Consider the following 12,739-nt stretch of genomic DNA (forward strand, 5'->3'; position numbering starts at 1 on the left):
GGCAGGCGGATTCTTAACCACTGCACCACCAGGGAAGCCCTGATGTAGCATTCCTTAAAAGAATCCATAAAACAAATAAAAGCCATTGGTGCTAATCTCTTGATTTAAGCCAACTTTATAGATTTAAGCCAAAAATATAGAGGAGTGCTTCTTCAGCTTGGGCATCATCAGAATATCCTGAAAGGCTTGTGGAAACACAGGTTGCTGGACCCCATTCTCAGGGCTTGTGGTTCAGTACGTCTGGGGTGGAGCCTGAGAATGTGCATGTCTTGCAAGACCTCGGGTGATGCTGCTGTTGCCGGTCCAGGGGCCACATTTTGAGTGTGGATGTAGGACTGGCCGCCTCTGCTTCCTTCAGGAATGTCACTCCCACCTCCTCACCCGTGCTCCATGACCGTCTCTCTCCCAGGGGCCAGAAGAGTCCCCCTCTGTTCCTTCCCAACTTCCAAGGCCCTACTGAGCATCTCATGCCTGTGCTTCCAATGTTGGAGCCTGATCAGGCCGTGATGGCTGCTTCCCACCTGCCACCTGGCTGATGGCAAGTGTAACGTTGCAAGATGAATCAGATTTCCGAGATGCCAAACTGGGGGTGGGGTGGTGGTTCATGCATCTTCAAATGAACAAAATAGAGTCGTTCCTTCTCTACGTTCCTTGAGCAAGGGTGAGGCTCAGGCTGGCCAGGAGGTAGAGGTGGGAGCTTCTCCCCTGTCCCCAAGTTTTCTGGGGCCACTCAGACAGTAGACAGCACTGCCAAAAGTAGGGGATGGAGCTGCCAGTGCCCAGGGCTTTATGCCTTGTTACTAGGGCTGAGGACTCGGCCAGATGGTTGACTATGGTGATTCTAACAGAAACTACCCAGTCTTTTTTTTTTTTAACAATGCTGTTAGAAATCCTCTGATATCATTCAGCATGGCACTCTACTAAGAAGGCAGAAAGGCCTTCCTTGTCTCTGTGGTTAAATACTAATGAAGAGTAGCTGTAAGTGGGGTGGCAGGCAGCATGAGCCAAGGGCAGTGGGGATGCTCATCTTCATTAGTGTCACTGCAGACAGTGTCACCGTGGACATGGGCTGGGCCTTAGGTCACCCAGCTGGTTTTCTCCAGGAGCCTGCAGGGATCAGCCTGGCCTAGTTTTCGAGACTTGAACGAACTCCCCGGCAGGCAGAGCGCCCTGATCTGTCCTCTCAGTTCTCGTTGCCCTAATCTTTTCTTTGTCTGAGTTGGTGGCACTCAACTGCGGGCTGTTTGGCCCCTTAGGAGACATTACTAGTTGTCACAGCTGGGACGGGCTGCTACTGGCATCCAGTGTGCAGAGGCCAGGGATGCTGCTAGACATCCTCTCATGAACGGGGCAGTGCCCCCCTTGCCCCAACAAGGAACGATCCGGCACAGAATGTGAACAGTGCTGCGGCTGAGAAATGCTGCCCTAATAAACCAAGCGACCACTGAATCTGAAATGTTGTTCTGGCCTGTTGCAGGCTCTTTCTCGAAGTCTGGAGAAGAGATTGAAGAGAGGAAACAAGATGACTCTTTTTTTTTTTTTTTTTTAGAAAATGTTGGGGTAGGAGTTTATTAATTAATTAATTTATTTTTGCTGTGTTGGGTCTTCGTTCCTGTGCGAGGGCTTTCTCTAGTTGCGGCGAGCGGGGGCCACTCTTCATCGCGGTGCGCGGGCCTCTCACTATCGCAGCCTCTCTTGTTGCGGAGCACAGGCTCCAGACGTGCAGGCTCAGTAGTTGTGGCTCACGGGCCTAGTTGCTCCGCGGCATGTGGGATCCTCCCAGACCAGGGCTCAAACCCGTGTCCTCCGCATTGGCAGGCAGATTCTCAACCACTGCGCCACCAGGGAAGCCCCTAAGATGACTCTTGAGGCAGGATCCCCCGTGGCCTTCCTGCAGCGGGATGCTGTCATTGCTAATAAAAAGCTGTAATTCCCTCAGCACCACTTTTGGATGGTTTCCCCTGATATTGAAATGAGAAAAGACATAGCACATGCGCAGACGCACGGACCACTTAAGGAACGAATTTTATCCCTAAACCTCCTGCCCCTCGGGGTTGAATGGTGGGTGCCATTATTCCAGTCCCTCTGTCTGGTTACATGTGGGTTCTGATTCTTCACGTCGGGGCAGGGCCTGAGATTCTGAATCTCTACCAGGCTCACCCCTGCCCCGGGGGCTGCTAGGTGGAGCCCTTGCTGCAAGGTCATAGGTCACTCGTTGGGTAGCAAGGTACTAACCTGACCTTCGAGATTCCTAAGCCTGTGGAGGGACTGGGATTATGGCGCCCATCATTCAGTCTGGATAATGGAAAATTCTAGCAAAGCTCTGTGCACGAATAAGTCAGCTTCCCTTCATGTGAGTGATGTGATGTGGAGAGACCCACCCATCCTGGTGTGCCCAGATCTGTTCCAATTAAAACCCAAAGTTTTGCCTCCAAGGAGCCCATCAGTCCTTTGAAACCTGGATGGTTGGTCACCCTATGAGCCCCGATATAACCCCAGGAAAGGCAAGGTTGGAATTTTCAAATTTCCTTTAATAAGGAAGGCTCTGAGTCCCGTGCCGTGGGGACTCAAGCAAAGCCTTTTATTTAGTTATTTTAGCTTCTCTTCTGTTCTGGGAATAGCAGCAGGTATGATGTCAGGAAACGCCACCGCCTAACGTCGGAGCACATTTTGTGTCTCCAGGAAGATTGCGTTTCTCTCCCTGTGAATTGTATTGTTCTCTGAACATTCTGCCTTTTCTTCCTCCCATCCTTGTTACCCACTGCTTCCAGATTCTTCCCCACCTCCTCCTCGGAGCAGGCCAGTCCACTGCTCTAAAACTTTCAGCATTTCCTGACTGATACAGTTGTCAAGGGTTTTGCCCTCAAGGAAATAAGTTTTGTGGTGGGTAGAAAAAAGTGTGAGATGTTACCAAACTCTTAAGTAGCTTATATTCCTAGTGGTTGACAAATATATGACTCTTTTTTCTTTTTTTCTTTTTTTTGGCTGGGCTGCGCAGCTTGCTGGTTCTTAGTTCCCTGACCAGGGATTGAACCCGGGCCCTGGCATTGAAAGCGCCGAGTCCTAACCACTGGACCGCCAGGGTATTCCTGTATGATTCACTTTTTTTAAAAAGGTCCAAGGTTTTGGGCTTCCCTGGTGGCGCAGTGGTTGAGAGTCCGCCTGCCGATACAGGGGACGCGGGTTCGTGCCCCGGTCCAGGAAGATCCCACATGCCGTGGAGCGGCTGGGCCCATGAGCCATGGCCGCTGAGCCTGTGCGTCCAGAGCCTGTGCTCCGCAACGGGAGAGGCCACGGCAGTGAGAGGCCCGTGTACTGCAAAAAAAAAAAAAGGTCCAAGATTTTATATAATTAAGGGTTACCATGCTAGATGGAATGTAGGGTCCATGTTGATGTGACTTTGCAGATGATTTAGGTTGGAATCAGTAAGCGTGCTGTCTAAACCCTCCCTGCTATGGCTTGGCCAGTTTCTGTGTAGTTTTCCAAACATTTCACCTAATTTCTGTCTGTGGGTCTTTGGGTCTCCCATCAAGAATGCCTTCTCCTTTCCTCTCGGTCTACCCCACGACATCCTTCACTGTTCTATAGGTTCCCACCCTCACTATTCCAACCCTTAATGATCTCTGTTCTAAAACTTTTGGCATTTAATCGGTGTGGCACTGGTTTCCAGCTGAGTAGTAACTGCAGTCTTGCCCAATAAGGGTTCAAAGATGGGGAAACATCTTCAAGAGAAGAGAATGAATAAGCATTTACAGGGAAGAGACCATCTTAGGGTGAGCTGTTCCCCCAAGTCCGCTGCCAGCCTTGTCACCTCAAGTCTCACCAGCGTCCTGGAACAGCAGCTGCACTCAACTTCTTTGATTAATTTGGCATTTAGAGGTCTTGGTGAGATCACGTTCTAGAAGTCTTGCCTGGGAGTGTGTGCTGTAAAAATTAAGAGTCTTTAAAAAAATGCAGGTCACCGCTCGTTTATTTGACAAGTATTTATGAAGTGTCTTCTCTGTTCACCCAAGGGATGGCACACATTCACTATCATTCTCTTTAGGGTTGAAAACCTCATGGGTAGCCACGTTAGAACAGCAATGGACAAGGGTTGGGAGCTACTCACATAGTTAATTGTTTGGTGTGGATTTATTTGTTGTTTTCCTGGCTTCTCAAAGTCAAGGACTATGTGTTTCATTTATTCCCCACCCCCTGCAGCCATGATTCCCAGCTTGGGGTTCCTGAGCTTGAAGGGACTGCCTAGTATGGTGTTTATCCATTATTAATATTTCCCGGGCTTCCCTGGTGGTGCAGTGGTTGAGAGTCTGCCTGCCGATGCAGGGGACACGGGTTCGTGCCCAGGTCCGGGAGGATCCCACATGCCATGGAGCGGCTGGGCCCGTGAGCCATGGCCGCTAAGCCTGCGCGTCCGGAGCCTGTGCTCCGCAACGGGAGAGGCCACAGCAGTGAGAGGCCCGTGTACCGCAAAAAAAAAAAAAAAAAAAAAAAAAAGAATTTCCCAAAGCCGAATGAGGCAAAGTCAACTTCAAATCCAATCTCTTCTGCTTTTGGTTGGAGTGAAGGCCTCTCAGTTCTGTGGCCCTGGTATCTCATGTTGATTTGAAGCTCTGATTGGTAGTTACCTTAGTGTGTCTTTGATGAATTAAAAAACGAGGAAAAGGACGAATTCTTGCTTTAACATCATTTGTTTGACTAAACGCTTTCAAATTATTTTTTGGAGGGGAGTGCAGTTGGAGACGGAATAACAGGTGGCTTAGAGAGAGCACAGAGGTGGTTACATACTAGATCATCCATGCTTGTTGTAATGAACCCAGAGTAGATTTTGGTATTAAAATGGACTAGAGAGTGCTTCCCCGCTATGGCTGTGGAAGGTTCTGGAAGAACTCAGCATAGCCCTCTCCACCCCAGAAGCAGGCACCTCCGGAGACATTCTGAAGTCCAACTGTCATGAGGCCCCCCTGAAGGCAGCTGGGTACGTGTCAGGGGCCCTGTGTGAAGGCCCGAACTCTATGCTTTTCTGGGTTGGGATGGAGGGGAAGAGGAGCCTTAGGTGTGAGCACTGTGCCCTGAGCCCATGGTCTCCTGGGAGTATCTAGGGGGCCTTTGAGGCAGGGCCTCTGGTGGGCGGTGGGAGCCCCCACGTCTGCGGGCACCCCGGGGCTCACGTGTTCTGTCCAAGCCAAGGCCCCGCCAACCATCTGTCTGTGAGCTGCAAGACAGGAAACGTGACCTGCATCGTGACAGCCCTGCCTGGTGGTGACAGGCAGTCCCAGGGGCTCTGGGAGGAGCATGTGCGTGGGTGGGTGTGTGGCGGGGGGAACCGCCTCTGGTTCCCGTCACGGGCAGACGACCTCATCCTGCAGCTGGCCTGTTGGAGAGCTAATGAGGTGAAGAAAATCCATGGGAAATGACCGATTAAAACAAATCGTGGAAATTTTCAAGGGAACCTGGCTTTCCGAAGCATCCAGGTGGTTTTGGATATAAGCACAGAGTCGACATTATTGACTGGGAGTCTTGTGCATAGAATTAGGAGAGTCTACATTGGGTTTCACTACTGACCTTAAGTCATGTTATTTAAGCTCAGTGAGCCTTGTTTTCTGGATTCATCTCCTTTTATACCTGCTTGAAATGTGTTTAAATTATAAAAAGAGGGGACTTCCCTGGTGGCGCAGTGGTTGAGAATCCACCTCCCAATGCAGGGGACACAGGGTAGAGCCCTGGTCCGGGAAGATCCCATATGCCGCGGAGCAGCTAAGCCTATGCACCACAACTACTGAGCCTGCGCTCTAGAGCCCACGAGCCACAACTACTGAACCCACGTGCCACAACTACTGAAGCTCGCGTGCCTAGAGCCCGTGCTCTGCAACAAGAGAAGCCACCGCAGTGAGAAGCCCATTCACCCGAAGGAAGAGTAGCCCCGGCTCGCCGCAACTAGAGGAAGCCCACGCGCAGCCACAAAGACCCAACCACAGCCAAAATAAATAAATAAATAAATTAGAAAAAGAATTATAAAAAGAACATAACGTTGTAGAAAGGGGGGAAAACTCTATACTCTCATTACCCAAGTACTTTAATTTGTATGAATTTTAGTTTTCTGTTATTTGTGTATTTTTTGCCATTGTAATAACAAATGGCATATATTTTTGTATATTGCTTCTTTCACAAAGCACCATATCATGTATTATTTCCTCTGCTGCTACTGTGTTTATCGTTTTGACTAACTGCCTAAAAGTCTACTGCCTTTATGTTCTGTAATGTATTGAACTAGCCTTCTTTTGTTGAGCATTAGAGTGATCAATATCTTTTCTCCTCCCAATATTTTAAATCATTTTATTAAGCGAGTTCCTGGGAAATCACACTGATGGATCAACCCCATTAGCGGAAACAGAGGGTCCAGGCCAGTTTGCATGGCTCCATCATTCCATTTAATTAGACAAATGATTTTTTTTTTTTTTTTTTTTTTTTTTTTTTTTTTTTTTGCTGTACGCGGGCCTCTCACTGCTGTGGCCTCTCCCGTTGCGGAGCACAGGCTCCGGACACACAGGCTCCGCGGCCATGGCTCGCGGGCCCAGCCGCTCCGCGGCATGTGGGATCCTCCGGGATCGGGGCACGAACCCGTGTCCCCTGCATCGGCAGGCGGACTCTCAACCACTGCGCCACCAGGGAAGCCCCCGACAAATGATTTTTTTTTCCGAGTGCCTCTTATGTGTAAGGTTTTCTGTCTGTATTGTTCTCTGTTGCAGGTCCCGGCTGATGTTTCCAGAATACGTGGCAAGACTGTAAAACCTCACCAGTTACAACTTTGGGTGAAAGGCCAGGGTGAGCCTGTGTAAAGTCTCAGTGAAATCGTATTTTTAAATAGTTGTAGAAGTCTGTCTCACCATGAAAATAGCTATAGTATCCGTACCTCTTGCTTGCAGGAGCATTTAAGACGGGGTTTGGGAATGTCAGTTGTTTGTCAGTGGATCCTCCTGGAAAGTACTAGAGACATGTTTATGACATTTGGTATTCTTTCTTTATCTTTGGCTACGTTGGGTCTTCGTTGCTGCGCGCGGTTTTTCTCTAGTTGCGGCGAGCAAGGGCTACTCTTCATTGCCGTGTGCGGGCTTCTCATTGCGGTGGCTTCTCTTGTGGCAGAGCACAGGTTCTAGGCGTGTGGGCTTCAGTAGTTGTGGCTCGCAGGCTCAGTAATTGTGGCGCATGGGCTTAGTTGCTCTGCAGCATGTGGGATCTTCCCGGACCAGGGCTTGAGCCTGTGTCCCCTGCATTGGCAGGCGGATTCTCAACCACTGTGCCACCAGGGAAGCCTGAGCTTTGGTATTCTGACCCGTTTCCCTGTAGTCTTGCTTACAATAATCATTTTCATGGTTGAGCCAGAAAGCTAGGACTCTGACCCGACAGCCCGGGAGGATTAGGGACTCACAAATGTGTGAGACATGGGAGAAATGGGGCTGGTGGGAGGTGTGGGTTCCAGCTCTGTGTCCAGGGTTCTATCTGTGAAGTGAGGGGCCGGGGCCAGAGACTCTTGGAGGTTCTTCCTGGCGCTAAATTTTATGGTGTGGCCTACAGTGACCTTTAGCCCTGTGTTAGTTTGCTAGGGCTGCTGTAACAAAATACCACAGACCGTGACTGAAACAACAGAAATTTCCTGTCTCACGGTTCCGGAGGCCAGAAGCCCCCAGTCAAGGTGTCGGCAGGCTTGGTCCCTCCTGAGGGCCGTGGGAAAGGGTCTGGCCAGGCTCCCTCCCAGTTGTGCGGATGGCTGCCTTCTCCCCGTGTCTCTTCATGTCGTCTTTCCTCGGTGTGTGTCTCTGTGTCCACATTTCCTTTTTATAGGGACACCAGCTCTATTGGGTTAGAGCCCATCCTATGATTTCACCTTAACTTGATTACCTCTGGGAAGACTGTCTACGAATAAGGTCACATTCTGAGGAACTGGGGGTTAGGACTCTAACATGTGAATTTGGGGGGTGCACAGTTCACCCATAAGAAGTCCAAGAATGGAAACTGAATTAGGAAACCTCCCTGTTAGGTTGAGATAGTTCGCATGAGCACAGAGAGGTGATTTTGTCCCTCCCTCCCTCCATCCTTCCCTTCCTCCTTTGCCTCCTTCCTCCTTGCTGGTCCCATTCCCTGAGGATGATGGTGACAGTAGGAAACAATCATCCTTTCCGGGTAGGTTCACCCAGCCCTACTTTGTCACTATCACCAACCGTCCGCAAACTACAGCAAATCCACATGAAATGAGTTTGTTTCTGCTCCCACTCGGAGAGAGAAATAAAGCTTCTTGGAATCCAGCCTCCCTCCCCATTCCCTGGGGCCTCTTAACATCTTTGTAGCTCCCTAAATGACTCCTGCCTTTGGAGATCTCACCCCATATTGCCCTAATAAGCATATTAAAATGCTCCCACATTCCACATTAAGTACTCCCCCCCAATAAAATAATCAGAAAGATTTTTTTTTATCATTTTGCTTTTGAAATGATTTGTCTCGAAGCTTATTTAATTTATGACTGGTTGTGATTTCTTGGCCATTATTGTGCCTACTTAGGAATTCTCTTGAAGGGAGAAACGCTAAGACTCAGATTGTTTTCCGAATGTAATTAAATTTTTATGAATACCAAAGTCAACACTTAACAAGGTTTTATAGACATAGCGTTAAACACTTGTTAATTTAAATTTCTACCGTTTGTTTTTTGGGAACCAAAACCCAATATGTTTTTTTTCAGTTCATAACCATTTCATAGGCCCCTGGAAAACTTGGAGACCCCAGATACTGGTCCACGGGTTTCTGGTTGCTGAGATGCTTCTGCTTATTTTCTTGCCTAATCTCTCCTTCCCAGTAGGAATTGGAATATCTCCTTCCCAGATCGCAGGCTCCCTCTGTGGGGTGTCCAGTCCCTATTTCCTGTCTCCTGGGGTGTCTACGGCTTCCCTCCTTGGGCTGGCTTTGATGACTTTGGCCTCTAGTTGTGGTCTTGTCTGTACTTTCCCTCCATCTTCAACATCCTAGTTCTCAATCTCTCTGTGGACTTTTTTGCTGAATAACCAACCCTGGCCTGACTCCACCCCCCCACCCCCACCCCCACCCCCGCCCCCAAAGGCTCCAGGCCTGGGTTAATGCTCTGCCGTCACTGTCCTGAGATTCCTAATAATTTTATCTCTGAACTTGTGTTTTATAAGCTAAGTCTGATGGGACCATGGAGTCTGCAGTGAGCAGATGCAGAGAAAAGGAAAAGGCTTTATATTTTAATACTTTTAATGGCCTTTCCCCCCACTGCCTTTTGATTAAGGGGCCTCCCATTTTCATTTTGCACCAGGCCCCCAAAATTATGTAGTTGGTCCTGCCTAGTGAACTAAGGGTGAGGGTCCTTGTGGTTCATAGTTCCACTGCGGAAAGGTGTCAGTGAAATTAGATGCTTCCAGGCAAAAGAAGTGTATTTGTTTCCTATGGTTGCTGTAACAAATCATCACAAACTTAGTGGCTTCAGACAACATAAATCATTACTGTTGTGGATGTCGGAAGGGCTAACATCGAAGTGCAAGGCCACCTGTTCCTTCTGGAGCTTCTAAGGGGTCCTTACCTTTTCCAGTTTCTAGAGGCTGCCCGCATTCCTTGGCTTGTGGCTGCACTACTCTGACCTCTGCCTTGTCTCACTCTGACGTGCTGCCTCCGGCTCTTCCTTTATGAGGACCTTTGTCACTACAGGGTCCCACCCGGGTAATCTGGCATAATCTTCCCATCTCAAGATCCTCAGTCACGTCAGCAAAGACCCTTTTGCCGGTCAAGTAACATACCCACCCAGCTTTCAGGGATTAGAATGTGAACATCTTGGTGTGGGCGTGGGCAGGGGCACTGTCCTGCCTGCCGAAGAAAGCTGTTTTCCAGCTTCAAATCTCCCAACACTTCAGATCTTCAAATCTTCCACCTGGGGCACATCAGGTTTTGTGGGTTCTGAAGTTCATGCCATTTAAAGGTGCCCCTTGAAGAAAAAAATGAGAAATTTTGGTATTAAAGTGAATATTCCTTTAGAATCAAAAAAAAAAAAATCAATCTTAGACTGAGTTCCTTTTCTTCCAAGGCCTCTTCGGCAAGTATCAGCAATGCTGATGTTGGCGTGTCCCCTGGTGTCCTCGCCACCTGGGACACTCTGCTCCTAGCAGCCCCCTTGCAGGTGAGGGCCCGAAGCTTGGCTGTGTGGGACAGTTGCCTCTCTATCCACCAAAAGAAGGAGGTTTTCTCCTGCTGAGTTTTCCTCACTGGCTGGGGAGACTGCCCAGCAGTGGAAGGCATGGGTGTTTCTTTCCTGGAGAATAAGAAAAGGGAAGAAGCAGCCGAATAATACCATATAACAGCTTTCATCATAAGCCTTAATTTATAACACACACTCAAGGCAATGCCTGCAGCGTCTGCACTGGCAGCGTCGTGAGGGCACAGGTTGTCTCTGTGTCCTTTGCTGATGTGTATCCAGTGCCTCAAACATGTCCGTCACATAGTAGGTGTGCAGCAAACGTTTGCTGAGTGAGTGAGTGAACCAACAGGCTATTCGTGTGATCCATGGGGCTCTAAAGGAACCGGCTTGAAGTAGAATTTACTTGTTCGGTGATTCCCCTTAATAAAACCGAGCAAAGTGGACTCCATAGAATTACTTATGAGACGCCAGGAGAGTTGTTTGAAGCCAATGTGGAAAAGATGGAAAGTGGATTTATGCCAATGATGATCTCGGAGACAGGGTTGATTTCATATTTAATCAGTGGTGGTTTTTACCTAGTAATTCCATATCTTTTTTTTTTTTTTTTTTGCGGTACGCGGGCCTCTCACTGCTGTGGCCTCTCCCGTTGTGGAGCACAGGCTCCGGACGTGCCGGCTCAGCGGCCATGGCTCACGGGCCCAGCCGCTCCGCGGCATGTGGGATCCTCCCGGACCGGGGCACGAACCCGTGTCCCCTGCATCGGCAGGCAGACTCTCAACCACTGCGCCACCAGGGAAGCCCGGGTGTGTTAAATTTTAAAGAGTGGGTTTTGTCATCACTTCATACTAAGAAGATTTATTTTATGGGATTACACTAGGGCTTCTCAATCTTGGCACTATTGACATTTTTGGTCAGATAATTCTTTGTTGTGGAGATTGTGAGTAGTGATGGATGTTTAGCAGCATACCTGGCCTCTACCCACTAGTTTACTCCAAAGGCAAGGAGGAGCTCTCAGAGGCTTTGCAGTAGTAGACTGACGTGGTTGGACTTCTGTCTTTAAAAAATCACTTTGGGGGCTTCCCTGGTGGCGCAGTGGTTGAGAATCTGCCTGCTAATGCAGGGGACACGGGTTCGAACCCTGGTCTGGGAGGATCCCACATGCCGCGGAGCAACTAGGCCCGTAAGCCACAAGTACTGAGCCTGCGCATCTGGAGCCTGTGCTCCGCAACAGGAGAGGCCGCGATAGTGAGAGGCCCGCGCACCGCGATGAAGAGCGGACCCCGCTCGCCGCAACTAGAGAAAGCCCTCGCACAGAAACGAAGACCCAACACAGCAAAAGTAAATAAATAAACTCCTACCCCCAACATCTAAAAAAAAAAAAAATCACTTTGGCTGCTGCTTGGAGGACGACTGGTGGCGGGGCGGGGGTGGGGTCGGGTGGTGGTGCACAATGGGAATCAGGGCAGGATGATGAGTCAGAGCTGTTATTTTGGGCAAAGTGGATGAATTCTGGATATATGGGTGGGGCATACTTAGAAAACCGCCTAAAAGAACAACAAAAAGTCCCTGACATTTCAATAGCACTTCTTTGAACTGCCTATTACTTTCACTTCTTTAATCCCTTCAGCATATCAGCGCCAGTTCAGCTGGGTTTATCATCCGCACTTGGAAGGAACCGGAGCCCCAGGCTCAGAGGCTTATCTTGGTCCTCGTGATGCGTCAGTGGTCAGACTTCAGGAAAGGGAAAGAAATGAGAGGCCAGAGAGGTTGGGCCGGGCCACGCTCTCTGTGTGTAGCTGATCTCCCTGTGCCAGGGCCCAGCAGGGCCAACAGAGGCCCATGACATATCCACTGGATAAATGAATGAGTGAATAAATGAAGGAAGGAGTGAGGGTCGAGGGATAATGATCGTTCAGCCTGCCGTGATGGGTGCCCTGCTGGATGGTAGGCGCTTTGTTCCAGTTCCAGTCACCTGTAGAGAGAGCACAGGGTGATTACTCCCAGACCCAGGATGGGGAGACTGAGGCTGAGAGGGGTTGGGGAATTTGTCCAAGGAGACTCACGTGCCAAGCTGGGCTTCTTCCTGGGCTGTCAGATTCCAAAGCCTTTGCTTAATTGCTGCAGTACCTCCTAAAAGAAACAAGATTTCAGAGAGGAAAGGAGGGAGGGAGGGAGGGAGGGGGAGGGAAAGCGGGGCAGAGAGACAGAGAGAGAGAAGGAGGAGAAGGGAGGAGGAAGGGGTGGGGAGGAGGAGAGAATAAAAGAAGCAACAGGACTCACTGGGACTCACTGGGCTGGACCACTTGTGTCCATCTCTTGTCACTTCTCCATCTCCCCCAACACTTCCTGTGAAGCTGTCTTCCTCCACCCCCCCCGCCCCGCCCCGCCCCACCCCGCCCCACCCCGCCCCACCCCTTGCTCCAGTGGGAGGTGCTTGCTGCTGGCAGGTTGCTTAACCAGATCAAGCTACAGCAATTCCTCTGGAAAGGGCCACCATCCCACTGCCCTGCGGATACCTTGCTGACTGTCAAGTTCGTTCTATGG

The 12,739-nt window shown here is 49.7% G+C and overlaps 1 long non-coding RNA gene across 1 annotated transcript; it reads right to left on the minus strand.

The window, feature by feature from the left end:
• Window positions 1-11,027: 11,027 nt before the first annotated feature.
• On the minus strand, window positions 11,028-12,552 carry LOC309792894. The gene is made up of 3 exons (XR_014291825.1): window positions 12,476-12,552; window positions 12,259-12,325; window positions 11,028-12,167 (listed from the first exon to the last, which is right to left on the minus strand). It is a non-coding gene; the product is annotated as an uncharacterized lncRNA (long non-coding RNA).
• Between the last annotated feature and the right edge of the window lie 187 nt (window positions 12,553-12,739).

The sequence above is a fragment of the Mesoplodon mirus genome (assembly GCF_964341445.2).
Source record: "Mesoplodon mirus genome assembly, chromosome: 18".
NCBI classification, from domain to species: domain Eukaryota; kingdom Metazoa; phylum Chordata; class Mammalia; order Artiodactyla; family Ziphiidae; genus Mesoplodon; species Mesoplodon mirus.